The sequence below is a fragment of the Eurosta solidaginis genome, chromosome 2 (genome assembly GCF_040869045.1).
Source record: "Eurosta solidaginis isolate ZX-2024a chromosome 2, ASM4086904v1, whole genome shotgun sequence".
NCBI classification, from domain to species: Eukaryota; Metazoa; Arthropoda; class Insecta; order Diptera; family Tephritidae; genus Eurosta; species Eurosta solidaginis.
The window spans coordinates 7,438,645-7,462,265 of NC_090320.1; the positions used below are offsets into that span (position 1 = coordinate 7,438,645).

A 23,621-nucleotide genomic window follows, 5' to 3' on the forward strand; every position below is an offset into this window, starting at 1 on the left:
CAGAAATTTTCAATTCAAGTTCAGAAAATTGCAATTCAACTTCAGAAAGTTATAATTCAAATTCAGAATTTCCAATTTAAATTCAGAAATTTACAATTCAAGTTCAGAAATTCCAATTTAAATTCATAAAACTATAATTCAACTCAGTAAATTACAATTCAAGTTCAGAATTTTCATTTCAAGTTCAGAGGGGTGCTATCACTTCTGCTGTGGACGCTGGTCATCAACCAACTGCTCAGGCGATTCGATAAGGGACCCGTAAAACTTACGGCTTACGCAGATGACGTTGCAATTGTCATAAGTGGAAAGTGCCTTCCAACGATTAGTTCTTTGATGGATCGGGCGCTTCGGGATATTCATACCTGGGCATCAGGCTCGGTGCCTCGGTGCAGCTTGAGCGCCGACCATATGGCCATAGTAGTATAGCGTCATTAATCACAAGACGAACAGACTACCTGATTCCCTATCTGCGCTTCGAGGGAGATCTTAAGGCCACAATAGAGGTGGACGGTTGGCGCAAGGGTAGGAAAGGGTAGTGGAAGGAGTAGGGCCTGCGGTATACTGTGCTGATCCGGAAATAAGCAGATCCTACAGGCTGCCGGATTACTGTACCGTTTTCCAAGCGGAAATATTAGCCGTAACCAAAGCAGTAGAAACCCTGGAAGAAAATAGCCCAAGCTGTAACCGTGTTAACTTTTATATTGACAGTCAACCAGCAATTAAGGCAATAATCTCGCATAGCACAGCATCTAAATGCGTGTTAGAGTGTAAGCAGTCTCTGGAGAGAATCGGGACAGGGAGAAGCATACATCTATATTGGGTCCCAGGGCATATGTGAATGGATGGGAATGAAAAAGCGGACGAACTAGCTAAAACGGGCGCCAGCTATTAGGAGTGATACAGCTGTCAGATCTAGAAGCAGCAAGTGGCTTAAGTCCTAGGAAGCTTCTAGTATTTGCCAAGAGGTTTTTGATAGGGTTTTCTAGTTTGGTCGTTAAAACAAACTTCTGGTAACACTACGGACTCAATCAGTCTATGTGAGGTCCTCATGGACCAGCCTAACCTAACCTGGCTTATTATTCTAGTCTACGACCCTTTTAAACACCTTTTATATAAAAGTGGGTGTGGTTTTGACCGATCCCATCCATTTTTGTAAGAAATATTTCCTACTATAAGGAAAATGTCTGTACCCAGTCTTGTTACGATCCTTTAATATTTCTTCGAGTTATGGCTCCCGAAACATAGAAAATTGTTTGGTTATAAAAGGGGAGGTGCCATACCCTTTTTAAAAATTAAATTTTTTTCCTTTTTCTTATTATGATTTCACTGGGAAAATGAAATACCATTGATATAAAGCTCTTTTTTGCAAAGATATAGCTTATTTTATTCGTTCACGATCCTGTTACAAATCTTTTATATAAAAATAGGCTTGGTCCGTCGCCGACTTCGTTAATCATTCTTCGAAGCATTCTTTATAGTAAAGGCAACATCTCTGTCGAATTTTGTTATGATAGGTTTAACGGTTTTTATACTCAGTTGAGCAGAGCTCACAGAGTATATTAACTTTGAATGGATAACGGTTGGTTGTACAGGTATAAAGAAATCGAGATAGATATATACTTACATATATCAAAATCATCAGTATCGAAAAAAAATTTGATTGAGCCATGTCCGTCCGTCCGTTAACACGATAACTTGAGTAAATTTTGAGATATCTTGATGAAATTTGGTATGTAGATTGCTGGGCACTTATCTCAGATCGGACTATAACCACGCCCACTTTTTCGATATCGAAAATTTCGAAAAACCGAAAAAGTGGGATAATTCATTACCAAAGACGGATAAAGCGATGAAACTTGGTAGGTGTGTTGAACTTATGACGCAGAATAGAAAATTAGTAAAATTTTGGACAATGGGCGTAGCACCACCCACTTTTAAAAGAAGGTAATTTAAAAGTTTTGCAAGATGTAATGTGGCAGTCGTCGAAGATATCATGATGAAATTTGGCAGGAACATTACTCCTATTACTGTATGTGTGCTAAATAAAAATTTGCAAAATCGGATGACGAACACGCCCACTTTTTAAAAAAAAAATTTAAGTCAAATTTTAACAAAAAATTTAATATCTTTACATTATATAAGTAAATTATCTCAACATTCAACTCCAGTAATGATATGGTACAACAAAATACAAAAATAAAAGAAAATTTCAAAATGGACGTGGCTCCGCCCTTTTTCATTTAATTTGTCTAGGATTTGTCGAACTAAAATTTACCAGCCAGTTCAACCTAACCTAACCTACAAAACAACAAACGCACTTGCATTCCAAACTTCGCCAATACAACACAACCTACCTCAACTTACCTCAACTTACCTTTATGCCTGGCAGCTCGTTGTTGCAACGTTTGGTGGCTGCCTCTGTACCCGTTCTACCATTGGCATCATGGATGTTATTGAGGCCCCGTTATATTACCACTAACCTCCCATGTCACCAACCAAAGTAAAACAAAATTATTTACCCATTATTAATTACTATTCACAAATTCAATGCATTATACAAGTTTATTTAGCCAAGCTGGCCTGAACTTAATTCACAAAATCGATATATGTATATACAGAAAATATGAAAAATTTACATGTTAGAACAATAATCATTCCTACGTGTACATAGTATATTGCCACTAAAAATGAATATACATACATATGTATGCGCGCATATCATTACACACATGCAAAAAATAATAATTCTAAACCAAAAAAACAATTTGTGTTCGAAGAAAAAACTTAACTTGATATATTGATATCTATTTATGTAGATATGTACATATATATGATGTACGGGCATTTAAAGGCCAAAGAAAATAACTTAACAAGATTAGCTAACCCCAAATCTTGGCAACCTTGTTTAACAATATTAAAGTATTATGTAGAGAACTCAGTTAAGAAAAATAACTGAAATAATTGATTGCATCGAATAATGTCATACAACATTTGTTCATATTACATCATACAGCTCTTTCAAACCTGTTCACTTACTCACATTCAATTTGTTTTTTTATAAAATTTAGAACAGTTGGACTTGATACATCTATATATAAATCCGGAGAATTGGCCACGATCAATTGTGCCACCGCACAAAGTCGTCCTTTAAAAACGCCTCCTGCTCCAATATCTCGAGCCCCCATATCTGCTCCATTATCTCCAGCAGTCAAAGTTGTTGTTACTAAATTTGCTGCATTCCTACATTGTACTATTTTCACATCCTTAGCTTGGAGTAAAGGAGAATGAAATTCACTGTTTACACTTGACGATCCCCATCCACTAATTCTCATCGATTTTCCCGGCTTTAATTCATCCTTGCAAAGTTTTATTATATTCACTTCATTATTCAGTTCAAATTGTATAAACACCTTAACCACTGCTATATCAAGAGAATCATCATGAGGAATTATTTTCTCCACACAGTGTGGATCCCCTGGCTCTGTGTCTATATTGGTTATACCAGCTAACACGTAGAGATCAATCTTATCTTTACCATATACGCAATGTCCAACTGTAACTATCGATTTAATACTGACTATGGAACCGCCGCAAAGATATTCTCTTTTATAAAATATTGCCACTGAGTGTGGGCTGTCGCTTATATTTATAACTTCCCCACGTATAATGCGATTTTGTGCATTCGTATAGTTTAAAATGCAGTTAAGCAGAACAAAGAGCAGCGCCAGATTATTTTTTTGATTCATTTTATTTTAAAACCTTTTCTATCACTTTTTATTTATAAAATACACCGAGATAAATTTTGTGGGCGCTATTTATACCCAATTGAGTCGTGTAAATAAAAAATTTGATTCCAGGAATTTGAAATAACAAAAGTACCTCTAAATTTAAGTTGAAGCTACTCAAAGTCAGTCTTGTTATACTCAGAGTGCTTTCCACACAGAGTGTATTAACTTTGGTAACATAACGGGCATAAACGAATCGAGATAAATATAGACTTCCATATATCAAAATTCTGTGGATGAAAAAAGGAATTCATTTAGTTGTTGTTGGTGTTGTTGTTGTAGCGATAAGGTTGCTCCCCGAAGGCTTTGGGGAGTGTTATCGATGTGATGGTCCTTTGGCGGATACAGATCAGGTACGCTCCGGTACCACAGCACCATTAAGGTGCTAGCCCGACCATCTCAGGAACGATTTATGTGGCCACAGGCCATTCCCTCCCTCCCCACCCCCAAGTTCCATGAGGAGCTTGGGGTCGCCAGAGCCTCGTCTGTTAGTGAAACAGGATTCGCCGCGGATAGGTGAGGTTGACAATTGGGTTTGGAGAAGCTATATATTGCGCTGAAGGGTTGCGCTACACAGCCCCTTGTATCTGGTATTTTAGTCGCCTCTTACGACAGGCATACCCCCAGCGGGTTAGGGGATCAGAATTCATTTAGTCATGTCCGTTCATCCGTCCGTCTATCTGTCCGTGCACACGATAACTTGAGTAAATATTGAGAATAAAATATCGCAATTTGGTATATGGGTTCCTTGGCGCTCATCTCCAATCGCTATTAAAAAGGAGGGAAACCGGATGGTAACCACGCCCACTTTTTACATATAAAACATTTTGGAAAACATAAAATCTGATTATTTAGCAAATAATTCATCTTGATTTTTATTAAAAATGGGCGTGGCACCGCCCACTTGTGATAAAATACATTTTACAAATATTAATAATCATAAATCAAAAACCGTTAAACCTGTCATAACAAAATTCGACAGAGAGGTTGCCTTTACTATGAGGAATGCTTTGAAGAATGATTAACGAAATCGGTGAAGGACCAAGCCTATTTTTATATAAAAGATTTTTAAAAGGAATGTGGACGAATAAAATAAGCTATATCTTTGCAAAAAAGAGCCTTAATACAATAGTGTTTCCTTTTTCAAGTGAAATTATAAAAAGAAAAGGGAAAAAATTTTAATTTTTGAAAATGGGCGTGGCACCGCCCCTTTTATGACCATAAAAATTGCTATAAGACTGGGTACACACATTTTTTTATAGTAGGAAATATTTCTTACAAAAATGCATGGGATCGGTTAAAAACCACACCAACTTTTATATAAAAGGTGTTTAAAAGGGTCGTAGACTAGAATAATAAGCTATATCTTAGCGAAAAATAGTTTTGTATCAATGATATTTCAGTTATCAACTTTTATTTTGAGAGGAAATTCGATTTCTTTTAATGGGCAGTGCCACGCCCCTATTCCGATCAAGCATTACAAAGCATTTCTGGCGCCGCAAAAAAAAAAATAAATCCATCGTATCAAAATTCGAAAAAGTAATTTATCTGAAATGAACTGTACACTTCAAACTCACGCTGAGTATATAATATTCGGTTACACCCAAACTTAGACGCCCTTACTAGCTGAACAAACATATTTTGCTCTATCAAAATAACAAATTAAATGTACATATTTATATATATTCTAGCGAAATGAAATTACGCATTTTGCTATTTTTCAAAACAATATTTCTTTGGAATTGTTTGTTTATTTATATGTGGGTAAATCCCCAATATTTACATTTACATACATTTAATTTGAAGCTACTCAAAGTCAATCTTGTTATACTCAGCGTGCTTTCCACACACAGTGTATTAACTTTGGTAACATAAACGAATCGAGATAAATATAGACTTCCATATATCAAAATGCTGAGTATGAAAAAGGAATTGATTTAGCCATGTCCGTACATCCGTCCGTCTGTCTGTCCGTGCACACGATAAGTTGAGTAAATATTGAGAATAAAATATTGCAATTTGGTATATGGGTTCCTTGGCGCTTATCTCCCATCGCTATTAAAAATGAGGGAAACAGGATGGTAACCACGCCCATTTTTTACATATATAACATTTTGGAAAACACATAAAACCTGATTGTTGGACTGTGACTAGTGATAAAATAAATTTTACAAATATTATTAATCATAAATCAAAAACCCTTTGCAACCGTCTGCTACCGTTCGAATCGCTAAACTGTTGAATAAATCACTCCAATATCCTGTATTGCAAAATGGTCTTTATTAGACTACGTTGGGAGTAGTATAATTATATTTCACAATTAAACTTCACTTCGTAACTGATAGCGTGTTTATATCAAACTGATTCGCCATTCCTCAGCTTCCGCTGCTTTTATACTCCCTGTTGCCTCGTCAGCATGTTTCTCCAAAAGTCTAGACGTTTCACCTTCTACAATCTGGTGCTTGATTCCCAGCGATAAACATGTATGTTTGTAGTTTATGCCAAAGATGACTTGATACGAAAATCTCTCATTTTTTGCGCTCTCACGAGGGATTTATCTCAAATTTGTGCTCGCACCAATCACAGATAAATACCTCGCGTCAGCTGAAGCGGGTGCCAGAACAAAAAATGTGCTAGCTAAAACGAAAAACGAACCAAAAATTTCGGTAAACCTTAGTTTGACACACAACTGTAGCATAGCGTTCAAAAATTATGGGGAAAAGGATAAAAATACTTGTTTTAGTGTAAATATTATTAGTTCGAAGGCGGAGGGTAAATATTATTTCCCATTCAAAAGTTATCACTAACAAGTAAGAACGGGACTGTCTTCGGCTGTGCCGAAGGCTTCATACCTTTCATGAATGGGGCTGAACAATAATCTTATCCCGTTCGTAATCTCCAAATAATAGGATGTATAAGATAAGAAATATATAGTGAACATATCTACATACCTAAACGATTTTTAAGATAAATATAAAATAAACAAGTAAGGAAGGCTAAGTTCGGGTGTAACCGAACATTACATACTCAGTTGAGAGCTGTGGAGACAAAGTAAGGGAAAATCACCATGTTGTAAAAAGAACCTAGGGTAACCCTGGAATGTGTTTGTATGACATGTGTATCAAATGGAAGGTATTAAAGAGTATCTTAAGAGGAAGTGGGCCATAGTTCTATAGATGGACGCCATTTAGGGATATCGCCATAAAGGTGGACCAGGCCTGACTCTAGAATTTGTTTGTATGATATGGGTATCAAATGAAATGTGTTAATGATAATTTTAAAAAGGAGTGGGCCTAAGTTCTTGAGGTGGACGCCTTTTCGAGATATCGCCATAAAGGTGGACCAGGGGTGACTCTAGAATTTATTTTGTACGATATGGGTATCAAGTGAAAGGTATTAATGAGTATTTTAAATGGGCGTGGGCTTAAGTTCTACAGATGGACGCCTTTTCGAGATATCGCCATAAAGATGGACCAGGGGTGACTCTAGAATTTGTTTGTACGATATGAGTATCAAATGAAAGGTGGTAATGAGTATTTTGAGAGGGCGTGGGCCTTAGTTTTATATGTGGACGCGTTTTCGAGATATCTCCATAAAGGTGGACCAGGGGTGACTCTAGAATTGGTTTGTACGATATGGGTATCAAATGAAAGGTGTTAATGAGTATTTTAAAAGGGCGTGCGCCTTAGTTCTATAGGTGGACGCCTTTTCGGAATATCGTTATAAAAGTGGACCAGGGTTGACTCTAGAATGCGTTTGTACAATATGGGTATCAAACGAAAGGTGTTAATAAGTGTTTTAAAAGGGAGTGGGCCTTAGTTCTATGGGTGGACGCCTTTTCGGGATATCGCCATAAACGTGGACCAGGGGCGACTCTAGAATTTGTTTGTACGATATGGGTATCAAATGAAAGGTGTTAATGAGTATTTTAAAAGGGCGTGGGCCTTAGTTCTATAGGTGGACGCCTTTTCGAGAGATATCGCCATAAAGGTGGACCAGGGGTGACTCTAGAATTTGTTTGTACGATATGGGTATCAAATGAAAGGTGTTAATGAGTATTTTAAAAGGGAGTGGGCCTTAGTTCTATAGGTGGACGCCTTTTCGAGATATCGCCATAAAGGTGGACCAGGGGTGACTAGAATTTGTTTGTACGATATGGGTATCAAATGAAAGGTGTTAATGAGTATTTTAAAAGGGCGTGGGGCTTAGTTCTATAGGTGGACGCCTTTTCGAGATATCGCCATAAAGGTGGACCAGGGGTGACTCTAGAATTTGTTTGTACGATATGGGTATCAAATGAAAGGTGTTAATGAGTATTTTAAAAGGGAGTGGGCCTTAGTTCTATAGGTGGATGCCTTTTCGAGATATCGCCATAAAGGTGGGCCAGGGGTGACTCTAAAATTATTTTGTACGATATGTGTATGGGTATCAAATGAAAGGTGTTAATGAGTATTTTAAAAAGGAGTAGGCCTTAGTTCTATATGTGGACGCCTTTTCGAGATATCGCCATAAAGATGGACCAGGGGTGACTCTAGAATTTGTTTGTACGATATGAGTATCAAATGAAAGGTGTTAATGAGTATTTTAAGAGGGCGTGGGCCTTAGTTCTATATGTGGACGCCTTTTCGAGATATCGCCATATAGGTGGACCAGGGGTGACTCTAGAATTTGTTTGTACTATATGGGTATCAAATGAAAGGTGTTAATGAGTATTTTAAAAGGGCGTGGGCCTTAGTTCTATAGGTGGACGCCTTTTCGAGATATCGCCATAAAGGTGGACCAGGGGTGACTCTAGAATTTGTTTGTACAATATGGGTATCAAACGAAAGGTGCATATAAGTGTTTTAAAAGTGAGTGGGCCTTAGTTCTATTGGTGGAAGCCTTTTCGGGATATCGCCATAAACGTGGACCAGGGGTGACTCTAGAATACGTTTGTACAACATGGGTATCAAATGAAAGGTGTTAATGAGTATTTTAAAAGGGCGTGGGCCTTAGTTCTATAAGTGGACTCCTTTTCGAGATATCGCCATAAAGGTGGACCAGGGGTGACTCTAGAATTTGTTTGTACAATATGGGTATCAAACGAAAGGTGTTAATAAGTGTTTTAAAAGGGAGTGGGCCTTAGTTCTATGGGTGGACGCCTTTTCGGGATATCGCCATAAACGTGGGCCAGGGTGACTCTAGAATGCGTTTGTACAATATGGGTATCAAATGAAAGGTGTTAATGAGTATTTTAAAAGGGCGTGGGCCTTAGTTCTATAGGTGGACGCCTTTTCGAGATATCGCAATAAAGGTGGACCAGGGGTGCCTCTAGAATGTGTTTGTACGATATGGGTATCAAATTAAAGGTATTAATGAGGTTTTAAAAGGGAGTGGCCCTTAGTTGTATATATAAAGGGGTTTTCGAGATTTCGACCAAAATGTGGACCAGGGTGATCCAGAACATTATCTGTCGGGTACCGCTAATTTATTTATATATGTAATACCACGAACAGTATTCCTTCCAAGATGCCAAGGGTTTTTGATTTCGCCCTGCAAAACTTTTTCATTTTCTTCTACTTAATATGGTAGGTGTCACACCCATTTTGCCACGTTTTTTTCTAAAGTTATATTTTGCGTCAATAGACCAATACAATTACCATGTTTCATCCCTTTTTTCGTATTTGGTATATGATTATGGTATTTTTTTCATTTTTCGTAATTTTCGATATCGAAAAAGTGGGCGTGGTCATAGTCGGATTTCGGCCATTTTTTACACCAATACAAAGTGAGTTCAGATAAGTACCTGAACTGAGTTTAGTAAAGATATATCGATTTTTGCTCAAGTTATCGTGTTAACGGCCGAGCGGAAGGACAGACGGTCGACTGTGTATAAAAACTGGGCGTGACTTCAACCGATTTCGCCCTTTTTCACAGAAAACAGTTATCGTCCTAGATTCTAATCCTCTACAAAATTTCACAAGGATTGGTAAATTTTTGTTCGACTTATGGCATTAAAAGTATCCTAGACAAATTAAATGAAAAAGGGCGGAGCCACGCCTATTTTGAAATTTTCTTTTATTTTTGTATTTTGTTGCAACATATCATTACTGGAGTTGAATGTTGACATAATTTACTTATATACTGTAAAGATATTAACTTTTCTTTTAAAATTTGAATTAAAAAAAAAATTTTTTTTGAAAAGTGAGCGTGTTCGTTCTCCGATTTTGCTAATTTTTATTAAGCAGATATATAGTAATAAGAGTAACGTTCCTGCCAAATTTCATCATGATATCTTCAACGACTGCCAAATTACAGCTTGCAAAACTTCTAAATTACCTTCTTTTAAAAGTGGGCGGCGCCACGTCCATTGTCGAAAATTTTACTAGTTTTCTATTCTGCGTCATAAGTTCAACTCACCTACCAAGTTTCATCGCTTAACCCATATTTGGTAATGAATTATCGCACTTTTTCGATTTTTCGAAATTTTCGATATCGAAAAAGTGGGCGTGGTTATTGTCCGATATCGTTAATTTTAAATAGCGATCTGAGATGAGTGCCCAGGAACCTACATATCAAATTTCATCAAGATACCTCAAAATTTACTCAAGTTATCGTGTTAACGGACAGACGGACGGACGGACGGACATGGCTCAATCGAATTTTTTTTCGATACTGATGATTTTGATATATGGAGTCTATATCTATCTCGATTCCTTTATACCTGTACAACCAACCGTTATCCAATCAAAGTTAATATACTCTGTGAGCTCTGCTTTGTGTGAGGAAGCAAAGTTTCAGGTTTTTTGTGATCTTCGTGTAAAAACTATGACTACGAATCACGTATTTCAACAATATATGACGTAAACGTAACTATTTGATAACATTTGATGAATTTTGAAGCTTCTAGCCGTAAAAAAGGGGCAGAAATTACAGTTTATAGGGGGTATATAATATATATACCACCGATCTCTATGATTTTTTCAGACAACATTATATGCTATATACGTAAGCATTTGGTGAAATTTGAAGCTTCTAGCTGTTAAAATGGGGCTAAAATTGCGAAAGTATATATATATACTATATATATAGAATATATACCACCATATATATACTATATATACCACCGATCTTTATGATTTTTCAGACAACAATATATGCTATATACGTAAGCATTCGTTGAAATTTGAAGCCTCTAGCTCTTAAAATGGGCTGTAATTACGAAAAGTTTCTTATCTGAACAATCGGTTGTGGGGGATATATACTATATATACGACCGATCTCATCAATTTTTTCAGGCAACAATATGTGCAATATACGAAATTATATGGAAAAGTTTGAAGCTTCAATCTGTTAAATTGAGTAAGATATGACAAAAATCCTCTTTTTCTGAAAAAATCGGTTGTATGGAGGATATATGCTATAGTGGTCCGATCCGGCCGGTTCCGACAAATGTCTAATCGGACACCGAACACATGCTCACAAAATTTTATCAAGATATCTCAAAAATTGAGGGACTAGTTTGCATACAAACAGACAGACGGACAGACCGACATGGCTAAATAAACTCAGCTCTTCATCCTGATTATTTCGTTATTTCGGTATACTTAATGGTGGGTCTATCTATTTTCCTTTAAGGACTTACAATTTTGGGTTTCGTGACGAAATTAATATACCATTTGATTTTCATGAAAGGTATAAAAATAGGTAGGTACTTTGTGTGAGGATGCAAAGCTTCACGTTTTTTGTGGTCTGCATGTGAAAACTATGACTACGAATCACGTATTTCAAAAATATATGACGTAAACGTAACTATATGATAAAATTTGATGAATTTTGAAGCTTCTAGCCGTAAAAAAGGGGCAAAAATGACAGTTTATATGAAGTATATAATATATATACCACCGATCTCTATGCTTTTCTCAGAAAACAATATATGCCATATACGTAAGCATTTGGTGAAATTTGAAACTTCTAGCTGTTAAAACGGGGCAAAAATTGCGCAAAGTTTCTTATCTGAACAATCGGTTGTATGAGATATATACTATGTATACCACCAATCTCAATGATTTTTTCAGACATCAATATATGCTATACACGTAAGCATTTGGCGAAATTTGAAGCTTCTAGCTGTTAAAATGGGGCTGAAATCGCAAAAAATATATATATATATATATTATATATATACTATATATACAATCATATATATATTATATATATCACCGATCTCTATGATTTTTTGACACAACACTATATTCTATATACTGTAACGAATTTGCTTGCAAATCCTCTTATTTGCAATCCTCTGCTAAGTTCGAATCACTAAACTGTTGAATAAATAACTCCAATATTGAATAATGGAAAAATGGCCTTTATTAAAGTACTTCACAATACCACTTATACTTTGCTACTCGCTGGCTTAATAACCAAACTGATTGATAACTCAAATTAAACTGAATTACTTCTTACTCGCTTGCCCCGCTTTTATAGTTTACGCTGCATACTTCTAGGCTCTTCGATTTCCAGAACTTAATAGTTGTTTCGGCTACAAAATCGCCAGCCACAACTACGTGCACAAATTATTGCTCTCTCTTGTGACAACTCAGATAAGATATATGCATGTGTTTGTGCATTGCCGCTCCGCTGCTCGTATACGTACATATGTGTAGACGCAATTATTTATTCGTTTATGTAGATACATAAAGATTGAATTATTGATGTGAATGTTTGTAGTTTAGTCTCTCGCGCGCACATAGGCATATAAGTAAATGCATCTGTGTGTGACATCTCTCTGGGCTGCCTTATATATGTGTATACTTGATTTAATTATTAACGTAAATACTGCTTGGCATGGCCTTAGCATCGCCTTAGTGATGGGATAATTTAGTGATGCTAATATCCGTGACAATACGTAAGCAATCGATGAAATGTGAAGGCTATAGCTGTTAAAATGGGGTAGAAATTGCGAAAAGTTTCTTATCTGAACAATCGGTTGTTTGAGATATATACTATGTATGCAACCGATCTTTATGATTTTTTCAGACAACGATATATGCTATATACGTAAGCATTCGTTGAAATTTGAAGCCTCTAGCTCTTAAAATAAGGCAGTAATTACGAAAAGTTTCTTATCTGAACAATCGGTTGTGGGGGATATATACTATATATTCGACCGATCTCATCAATTTTTTCAGGCAACAATATGTGCAATATACGAAATTATATGGTGAAGTTTGAAGCTTCAATCTGTTAAATTGAGTAAGATATGACAAAAATCCTCTTTCTGAAAAATCGGTTGTATGGAGGATATATGCTATAGTGGTCCGATCCGGCCGGTTCCGACAAATGTCTAATCGGACACCCAAATACATCCGCTCACCAAATTTTATCAAAATATCTCAAAAATTGAGGGACTAGTTTGCATGCAAACAGACAGACGGACACACGGACATGGCTAAATCAACTCAGCTCTTCATCCTGATTATTTCGGTATACTTAAGGACTTACAATTTTGGGTTTCGTGACGAAATTAATATACCATTTCATTTTCATGAAAGGTATAAAAATAGGTAGTTACTTTGTGTGAGGATGCAAAGCTTCACATTTTTTGTGGTCTGCATGTAAAAACAATGACTGCGAATCACGTATTTCAAAAATATATGACGTAAACGTAACTATTTGATGAAATTTGATGAATTTTGAAGCTTCTAGCCGTAAAAAAGGTTTTATGAAGTATATTATATGAAGTATGTAATATATATACCACCGATCTCTATGATTTTTTCAGACAACAATATATGCTATACACGTAAGCATTTGGTGAAATTTGAAGCTTCTAGCTGTTAAAATGGGGCGAAATCGCAAAAAAAAATATTGTTACGAATTTACTTGCAAATCCTCTTATTTGCAACCCTCTGCTAAGTTCGTATCGCTAAACTGTTGAATAAATAAGTCCAATATGTAATAATGCAAAATGGCCTTTATTCAAGTACTTCACAATAACACTTATACTTTGCTACTCGTTGGCTTAATAACCAAACTGATTGATAACTCAAATGAACTCTACTATTGGCCGCCAGATCGCGTGCTTAATCAAACTGATTGATAGCTCAACTCAAACTGAATTACTTCATACTCGCCGGCCCCGCTTTTATAGTTTACGCTGCATACTTCTAGGCTCTTCGATTTCCAGAAGTTACTAGTTAGTTTCGGCTACAAAATCGCCAGCCACAACTACGTGCACAAATTATTGCTCTCTCTCTTGTGACAACTCAGATAAGATATATGCATGTGTTGATGCATTGCCGCTCCGCTGCTCGTATACGTACATATGTGTAGACACAATTATTTATTCGTTTATGTAGATACATAATGATTGAATTATTGATGCGAATGTTTGTAGTTTACAGTCTCTCGCGCATACATAGGCGTATAAGTAAATGCATCTGTGTGTGACATCTTTCGGCTGCCTTATATATGTGTATACATGATTTGATTATTGACGTAAATACTGCTTATCGTGGCCTTGGCATCGCCTTAGTGATGGTATAACTTAGTGATGTTAATATCCGTGACACTGCCCTCCACCTAAGTCTGATCGTCCCGATCAGACAAATCTCTCGATCTAAACGCTGCTAGCATCGCCATATGTACCACTCTTCTACTCCGTGGTTTCTCAATGCTTTGTATGCGGTAGATGATATTAATGATCTTCTTCACAACCTTGTACGGGCCTTCCCAACTACACCGAAATTTGGATGGAACACCTTTCCGCCAGTGAGGGTTGTATAACAGTACCAAATTTCCCTCCCGGAAACCTTCCGAATTATTTTCCTTGTCGTACCTGTGTTTCATCTTACTACTCATTATCCTCGATCGTTCCCTCGCACTCTGTTGCTCGGCCAATGAAGAACTATTTCGCAGAGCTTGCGCTGGACGGATTTGCTTTGCATAATCAGTATCGTTTCGACGCTTCACAACAGTAGTGTGCCTTGGCTTGAAACCACCCTTGCATTCTTTCTTCGTTTTAGTACGTCCGTTAGGGCTTTTCAATGCCAGTGTTTCTCTCACAGGTACCTTCGGTTTTGATTAGTTTGGCCCATTTGTTCCATCAACCTTTACCTTTGAATTTCGTGGCCTTCGTCGAGTCTTCTCCACCAGTACCCGATTACTGCTGAACCCTTTTTCCAAACTAAAGTTAAGTGGCACATGTTGGTTCTCATAACGCATCACCCTTCTCTGCATATCGATCTTGATGTCATGGTCAACCAAGAAATCCACTCCCAATATAACTTCATCAACAATCTCCGCCACAACAAATTTGTGTAGAACCATGACCTTCCCAATCAATACTTCACATATCACTTCTCCCTGAACTTGGTTATACTCGCCAGTGACCGTACGCAACTTTGCTCCATGTAACGGTTTTACTCTCCTGTTGACCAAGTCAGATCGGATCAAGGAATGAGATGCGCCCGTATCTACAGTCAGTATTCGTTCGTTGCCATCCACATTCCCTCTGACGGTAAGACTGCTCGATTTTCTACCAATTTGCGACACAGATATCACAGGGCATTCAATAACTGGATCTAGCTCTCTACCTCTTACTCGCTCTTGCTCATCTCCTCCAGCTTTGCGTTTACGCCCACCCACATTGTTGGAACTATTAAGGCCAAGATCGCAATGACGTGCAATGTGACCGGACTTCCCGCATTTGAAGCATTTGATAACTTTTTCACTCCGCTTTTGCAATCCTTTCAGCGCCTCCAATATTGCGTCTACCCACTCTGGCCTTTCTACTTCCACACGGCGTGCTTTGAAAACTGGCTTACACAGAAGCGACGCTGTTTCCTGAATCAGAGCTTGTGACACCGTTTCTGCGAATGTTGGCTTTGGGTTTGCGTATGTAGCCCGCTTCGTTTCCACATCTCGTATGCCATTTATGAAGCTCTGGATTTTTACCCTTTCAGTGTATTCCACGGGTGCGTCTGCATTCGCTAAATGTGCTAGCCTTTCAATATCCGACGCAAACTCTTGCAATGTTTCACCAGGCCTCTGGAAGCGGTTCAGCAACTCCATTTGATATATCTGTCTCCTATGCTCAGTTCCGTATCGCCTCTCTAGAGCGCCCATCAATGCTTCATAACAGTTCCGTTCACTCTCTGGAATGGTTTGTAAAATTTCAGCTGCGGGCCCTTTCAACGCCATGAACAGTGCAGCAACTTTATCTACCACATTCCAGTTGTTCACTGCTGCGGTCTTCTCAAACTGTAGCTTAAAGACCTGGAAAGGAACAGAACCGTCAAAGGATGGTGTTTTTACCTTTGGATTACTCGCTGAAACTGCTGGACCATTTAGTTGTAACTGCTCGATACGTCCTCTCAAAGCATCCACCTCGGCCTCGATTTTATCCTGTCGACCACTGAAGCCTTCATGAAACTGGGTTAGTTTTTCTTCCATATGCGCTTCCAGTTTAGATGATATACGGGCTTCCTGCTCTTCTAGTTGTGTGGAGATCTGAGATGATATCTGTGCTGAAATTTGTGCTGACATTTCCGAAATACGCGTTTCTTGTGCTTCAATCTTTGATGTTATACGTGTCTCTTGGGATTCCATCTGTGATGACATATACGTGTTCTGTTCTTCTAGTTGAGATGACATATACGTTTTCTGTTCTTCCATCTTGGATGTTAAACGTGTCTCCTGCGATTCCAGCTGAGATGCCACTGTCGATGTTTGAGCAGTTATTGCAGCCAATTCATGTTCAAGTCTGTGCTCGTAACTCTGCGATGTTTCGTTTTTCTCTTCAATTTTTGTTGTTGTTTCGTCCCCATCAGGATAAAAGACAAACTCGTCCACATCAATTCCTTGCGACTCCATTACCTCTCGTAGCCGTGCTTGAAGTTCGATCTTATTGCCAGTTGTATTTAATCCACGGTTTTCCAACTCCTTTTTCAGTTGCTGGATCTTCAATTCACTGAACTTTGCCATGTCCAAGTTGTATTCCCAATCTTCGGAATTTATTCAACAATTCCTCTTCTGACACCAATTGTTACGAATTTACTTGCAAATCTTCTTATTTGCAACCCTCTGCTAAGTTCGTATCGCTAAATTGTTGAATAAATAACTCCAATATGTAATAATGCACAATGGCCTTTATTCAAGTACTTCACAATAACGCTTATACTTTGCTACTCGCTGGCTTAATAACCAAACTGATTGATAACTCAAATGAACTCTACTATTGGCCGCCAGATCGCGTGCTTAATCAAACTGATTGATAGCTCAACTCAAACTGAATTACTTCTTACTCGCCTGCCCCGCTTTTATAGTTTACGCTGCATACTTCTAGACTCTTCGATTTCCAGAAGTTACTAGTTAGTTTCGGCAACAAAATCGCCAGCCACAACTACGTGCACAAATTATTGCTCTCTCTCTTGTGACAACTCAGATAAGATATATGCATGTGTTGATGCATTGCCGCTCCGCTGCTCGTATACGTACATATGTGTAGGCACAATTATTTATTCGTTTATGTAGATACATAATGATTGAATTATTGATGTGAATTCGTGTCACTGCTTAGCATCGGCTTAGAGATAGCAGCACGCCTTAGTTTTGCTAATATTCGTAACAATATATATACTATATATATATACTATATATACCATCATGTATATATTATATATATCACCGATCTCTATGAATTTTTGACACAACAATATATACTACATACGTAAGCAATCGGTGAAATTTGAAGCTTATAGCTGTTAAAATGGGGTAGAAATTGCGAAAAGTTTCTTATCTGAACAATCGGTTGTATGAGATATATACTATATATACAACCGATCTTTATCATTTTTTCAGACAACAATATATGCTATATACGTAAGCATTCGGTGAAACTTGAAGCTTCTAGCTGTTAAAATGGGGCTGAAATTGCGAAAATATATATATATACAATATATACAACCATATTGTTACGAATATTAGCAAAACTAAGGGGTTCTGCTATCTCTAAGCCGATGCTAAGCAGTGACGTGAATTCACATCAATAATTCAATCATTATGTATCTACATAAACGAAGCAATAATTGCGTCTACACATATGTACCATGTACGTATACGAGCAGCGGAGAAACAATGCACAAACACATGCATATGTCTTATCTGAGTTGTCACAAGGGAGGGCAATAATTTGTGCAAGTATTACTCAAATGAGAAATTATACATCTGTAGTTGTAGCTGAGAAATTTATAACTAAGTAAAATTCTGGAAGCGCCTAGAAGATGCCACGAAGAAATCACAGAGTATAAAAGCATCAGCGGTAGAGGCGCTATGGGAAGTTTCGATTCAGACGCTATCTAGCGACCAATAGCAGTATTATTTTTGATAGTAGAGTTGCATTTAAGCTATCAATCAGTTTGGTTATTAAGCAAGCTATTCGTTGCACATTTTGAGTGTTATTGTGAAGTACTTTAATAAAGGCCATTTTGCATTATTACATATTAGAGTTATTTATTCAAAAATTTATCGATACGAACGTTAGCAAAAGGGCAAATAAGAGGATTGCAAGTAAATTCGTTACAATTGGTGTCAGAAGAGGAATTGTTGAATAAATTCCGAGGATTGCGAATACATCTTGGACATGGCAAAGTTAAGTGAATTAAGGATCCATCAACTGAAAAAGGAGTTGGAGAACCGTGGATTGAATACAACCGGCAATAAGGTCGAACTTCAAGCACGGCTACGAGAGATAATGGAGTCGGAGGGAATTAATGTGGACGATGATGTCTTTCATCTTGATCGCGACGAGACAACAACAAAAATTGAGGAGAAAACCGAAACATCGCAGACAGTTACGAGCACAGACTTGAACATGATTTTGGCGGCAATATGTGCTCAAACATCGACAATGTAATCTCAACTGGCAGAACAGAAGACATATATGGCATCTCAAATGGAATCACAAGAAACGCGTATTTCAGTAGTGTCGTCCCAAATGTTATCTCAACTGGAAGAACAGAAGACATATAAGGCATCGCAACTAGAGTCGCAGGAGAACCGTATAACATCCAAGATTGAAGCACAAGAAACACGTATAACAGAAATTTCATCACAAATATCCACAAATATAGCATCTCAACTGGAAGAACAGAAGACATATATCTCAGTTGGCTCAGCAGTTGAAAGCGCAAGAGGATCGCATATCATCGCAGTTGGAGGGTTTTAGTGAACGACAAGATAAAATGGAGGCTGAGATGGATGCTTTGAAAGATCGGATTCAGGAGTTACAATTGAACCGTCCAATCACTTCAGCATCTACTCTGAGGGTAAAATCACCAACGTTTGATGGTTCTGTTCCTTTCCAGGTATTTAAGCTTCAATTTGAGAAGACGTCAGCAGCGAACAACTGGAATGCTGAAGATAAAGTTGCTGCACTGTTCATGGCGTTGAAAGGGCCTGCAGCTGAGATTTTACAAACCATTCCAGAGGGCGAACGGAACTGTTATGAAGCATTGATGGGCGCTCTAGAGAGACGATACGGAATTGAGCATAGGAGACAGATATACCAAATGGAGTTGCTGAACCGCTTCCAGAGGCCTGGTGAAACATTGCAAGAGTTTGCGTCGGATATTGAAAGGCTAGCACATTTAGCGAATGCAGACGCACCCGTGGAATACACTGAAAGGGTAAAGATTCAGAGCTTTATAAATGGCATACGCGAGCTACATACGCAAACCCAAAGCCAACATTCGCAGAAACGGTGTCACAAGCTCTGATTCAGGAAACAGCGTCGCTTCTGTGTAAGCCAGTTTTCAAAGCACGCCGTGTGGAAGTAGAAAGGCCAGAGTGGGTAGACGCAATATTGGAGGCGCTGAAAGTATCGCAAAAGCGGAGTGAAAAAGTTATCAAATGCTTCAAATGCGGGAAGTCCGGTCACATTGCACGTCATTGCGATCTTGGCCCTAATAGTTCCAACAATGTGGGTGGCCGTAAACGCAAAGCTGGAGGAGATGAACAAGAGCTAGTAAGAGGTAGAGATCGAGAGCTAGATCCAGCTATTGAATGCCCTGTGATATCTGTGTTGCAAATTGGTAGAAAATCGAGCAGTCTTACCGTCAGAGGGAATGTGGATGGTAAAAAACGTGTACTGACTGTAGATACGGGGCATCTCATTCCTTGATCCGATCTGACTTGGTCAACAGGAGAATAAAACCGTTACCTCGAGCAAGGTTGCGTACGGTCACTGGCGAGTATAACCAAGTTCAGGGAGAAGTGATATGTGAAGTCTTGATTGGAAAGGTCACGGTTCTACACAAATTCGTTGTGGCGAAGATCGTTGAAGAAGTCATATTGGGAGTGGACTTCTTGGTTGACCATCACATCAAGATCGATATGCAGAGAAGGGTGATGCGTTATGAGAACCAGGATGTACCACTTAACTTCACTTTGCGGAAAGGATTCAGTAGTAATCGAGTACTGGTGGAGAAGACTCGACAAAAACCACGGAAGTCAAAGGCAAAGGTTAATAGGTCAAATGGGCCAAATAAAGCAAAACCAAAAGTACCTGCGAGAGAAACACTGGCATTGACAAAACCTAAAAGACGCAGGAAAACGAAGCAACGAATTTCCGAGAAAGAATGCGAGGGTAGTTTCAAGCCGGAGCGCACTACTGTTGTGAAATGTGGGAACGATACTGATTATGCGAAGCCAATCCGTCAAGCGCATGCTCTAAGAAGTAGTTCATTGGCCAAGCAACAGAGTGCGAGGGAACGATTCAGGATAATGAGTAGTAAGATGAAACACAGGTACGACAAGGAAAATAATTTGGACGGTTTCCGGGAGGGAGATTTGGTACTGCTATACAACCCTCACCGGCGGAAAGGTGTTCCATCCAAATATCGGTGCGGTTGGGAAGGCCCGTACAGAGTTGCGAAGGCGATAAGTTATGTCGTCTACCGCATACAAGCAATTGGGAAATCACGAAATAGAAGAGTGGTACATTTGGCGATGCTAGCAGCGTTTAGATCGAGAGATCTATCCCGATCAGACTTAGGTGGAGGGCAGTGTTACGAATATTAGCAAAACTAAGGGGTGCTGCTATCTCTAAGCCGATGCTAAGCAGTGATGTGAATTCACATCAATAATTCAATCATTATGTATCTACATAAACGAAACAATAATTGCGTCTACACATATGTACCATGTACGTATACGAGCAGCGGAGAAACAATGCACAAACACATGCATATATCTTATCTGAGTTGTCACAAGAAAGGGCAATAATTTGTGCAAGTATTACTCAAATGAGAAATTATACATCTGTAGTTGTAGCTGAGAAATTTATAACTAAGTAAAATTTTGGAAGCGCTTAGAAGATGCCACGAAGAAATCACAGAGTATAAAAGCATCAGCGGTAGAGGCGCTATGGGAAGTTTCGATTCAGACGCTATCTAGCGACCAATAGCAGTATTATTTTTGATAGTAGAGTTTCATTTGAGCTATCAATCAGTTTGGTTATTAAGCAAGCTATTCGTTGCACAGTTTGAGTGTTACTGTGAAGTACTTTAATAAAGGCCATTTTGCATTATTACATATTGGAGTTATTTATTCAACAATTTAGCGATACGAACGTTAGCAAAAGGGCAAATAAGAGGATTGCAAGTAAATTCGTTACAATATATATACTATATATACCACCGATCTTTATGATTTTTTCAGACCACAATATATGCTTAGTTGAAATCTGAAGCCTCTAGCTCTTAAAATAGGGCAGTAATTACGAAAAGTTTCTTATCTGAACAATAGGTTGTGGGGGATATTATATACTATATATACGACCGATCTCATTAATTTTTTCTGGCAACAATATGTGCAATATACGAAGTTATATGGTGGAGTTTGAAGCTTCAATCTGTTAAATTGAGTAAGATATGACAAAAATCCTCTTTTTTTGAAAAATCGGTTGTATGGAGGATATATGCTATATTGGTCCGATCCGGCAGGTTCCCATAAATGTCTAATCGGACACCCAAATACACCCGCTCGCCAAATTTTATCAAGATATCTCAAAGATTGAGGGACTATTTGCATACAAACTAACAGACGGACAGACGGACATGACTAAATCAACTCGGCTCTTCATCCTGATTATTTCGGTATACTTAATGGTGGGTCTATCTATTTTCCTTTAAGGATTTACAATTTTGGGTTTCGTGACGAAATTAATGTACCATTTCATTCTCATGAAAGGTATAAAAATAGGTAGGTACTTTGTGTGAGGATGCAAAGCTTCACGTTTTTTGTGGTCTGCATGTAAAAACTATGACTACGAATCACGTATTTCAAAAATATATAACGTAAACTTTTTAAATATAAACGAGCTCTAGGCTAAATATTTGTATATTCTTAATAAAACACAATACGTGAATTTTTGATATACAATTATATTATTTAATTTTTCTCTTCTCTCAAGTTTTTCTCCTTCTTCTTCCAAAACGTGGACCCAGGTACCCCTATAATGTGTTTTTATATTATGGGTAGCAAATTGAAGCTGTTGATGTGTGCTATAATACAGAGTAAGTTTTACACCGGTGAGTGACTAGGGTCTCGAGATATAGGCCAAAACATGGACCCGGATACCCCTAGAATGTGTGTGTATTATGGATATCAAATGAAAGCTGTTGCTGAGAGCTCTAAAGTTCATTGTGATATTCGATTTAGTCGCATCAACCTGGCAAAACTGATAAATATGCATGCGAAGCCGTAATAAAGACAAGAATTAATAATACCCAATACCTATTTACATATGTACGTCCTATGCGATTTGCCTGAAATTTCGTATATTGCTTTGCCTATATTAGTATTTACGATGCTTTTTTCCGGGAAGTATACCAGAGACGGACTGGGACTGGGATTAGGACTAGGACTGGGACTGAGACTGACACTCGGAATGGGACTGGAACAAAATACATACCACCCTCTGGGGCTGGCAATAAGAGATGAAGAAGGAGAAATACTTGAGAGAAGAGAAAGAGAGAAGGAGACTGAGAAAGACATAGAATGAGACGAAGATGGAGATGAAGCGAAAAAGATGGAGGGAGGAGTAAATAAAAAGATTAGGAAAAAGTGTAGAGGGGTAGGGCAGAGTTAGACGGAAAAAGTTTATTAAAATGTATGCAGATAGGCCAAATTTAGGGCAGAACAACGTCTGCCGGGTCTGCTAGTATACTATATATACTATCATATATATACTATATATACCACCGATCTTTATGATTTTTTCAGACAACAATATATGCTATATACGTAAGCATTCGTTGAAATTTGAAGCCTCTAGCTCTTAAAATAGGGCAGTAATTACGAAAAGTTTCTTATCTGAACAATCGGTTGTGGGGGATATATACTGTAAATACGACCGATCTCATCAATTTTTTCAGGCAACAATATGTGCAATATTCGAAATTATATGGTGAAGTTTGAAGCTTCAATCTGTTAAATTGAGTAAGATATGACAAAAATCCTCTTTTTCTGAAAAATCAGTTGTATGGAGGATATATGCTATAGTGGTCCGATCCGGCCGTTTCCGACAAATGTCTAATCGGACACCCAAATACACCCGCTCACCAAATTTTATCAAGATATCTCAAAAAGTGAGGACTAGTTCGCATACAAACAGACAGACGGACAGACGGACATGGCTAAATGAAAACAACTCTTCATCCTGATTATTTCGGTATACTTAATGGTGGGTCTATCTTTTTTCCTTTAAGGACTTACAGTTTTGGCTTTCGTGACGAAATTAATATACCATTTCATTTTCATGAAAGGTATAAAAATAGGTAGGTACTTTGT

The 23,621-nt window shown here is 38.0% G+C and overlaps 1 long non-coding RNA gene across 1 annotated transcript in view; it reads right to left on the reverse strand.

The window, feature by feature from the left end:
- Positions 1-6,043: 6,043 nt before the first annotated feature.
- Positions 6,044-23,621, reverse strand: part of LOC137239217 (uncharacterized) — a 57,985-nt gene continuing 40,407 nt past the window's right edge. Inside the window, exon 3 of the long non-coding RNA XR_010949307.1 lies at positions 6,044-6,422. This is a non-coding gene — a long non-coding RNA (uncharacterized lncRNA). The remainder of the gene's footprint in view (positions 6,423-23,621) is intronic.